This window comes from Pteropus medius, unplaced genomic scaffold, assembly GCF_902729225.1.
Source record: "Pteropus medius unplaced genomic scaffold, Ma_sr-lr_union100, whole genome shotgun sequence".
NCBI classification, from domain to species: Eukaryota; Metazoa; Chordata; class Mammalia; order Chiroptera; family Pteropodidae; genus Pteropus; species Pteropus medius.
This window is the reverse complement of record NW_024350326.1, coordinates 426,500-427,228: the sequence shown is the minus strand read 5'-3', so window position 1 is coordinate 427,228 and position 729 is coordinate 426,500.

Genomic DNA, 729 nt, shown 5'->3' with positions numbered 1-729 from the left:
CATCCAGGTACTAACCAAGCCCGACCCTGCTTAGCTTCGGAGATCAACAGGATCAGGCTTGTTCAAGGTGGTGTGGCCATAGACTCTACATGCTCTTTTGAAGCCTTTGCATGAGACCATGCAAACAAAGCGCCTGGGGGAAATGCTTCAATCGAAAGTATTGAAAGCGAGAGAGGTGAGGCTGGGTGAAGAATGCGGAGGGGTCTTCAAAGGCAACACCCGATGCCTGGATTTGGCTCTTGGGGAGGGAACTGAGAAATTTAAGAAGTCAGCTGCCGAAACAGAAGGTCCCTCCAAGGGGTCCAGGGAAGTGACGATGAAAATTCTCCATGAGATTTGGCAAGAAAGTCTTTGTTATGGTGCCGAGAGTAGGGGCTTTAACGGGGGGCAGAGAACCTAAGGGGCGTTCAGTACTAAGATTGCACATCCAAATCTCAGCCCTCCTATCCTTCAAGCTCTGAGACTTGCCCTCTCTCCTGAGGTCCTGCAGACGCCCTCTTCCCTCCAGCACAAAGGAGAAGTTCTCTCCTACCTGTGTTATTTCCAAGGAAGACACTGATGGTCAGGTTCTGTGGAGCATCTAAATTCAGAAGACAAGAGGTCCTTCTTAAGTTCTGAGGTTAGCTTCGGTTTTAGCAGCCTCTTGGTCCCCTCCCCTGCCCAGCATCCAGGACCCAGCTCCAAGTATCCCAGGCTGTAGGGAGCTAAAGCTCCCCAAATTCAAAAGAG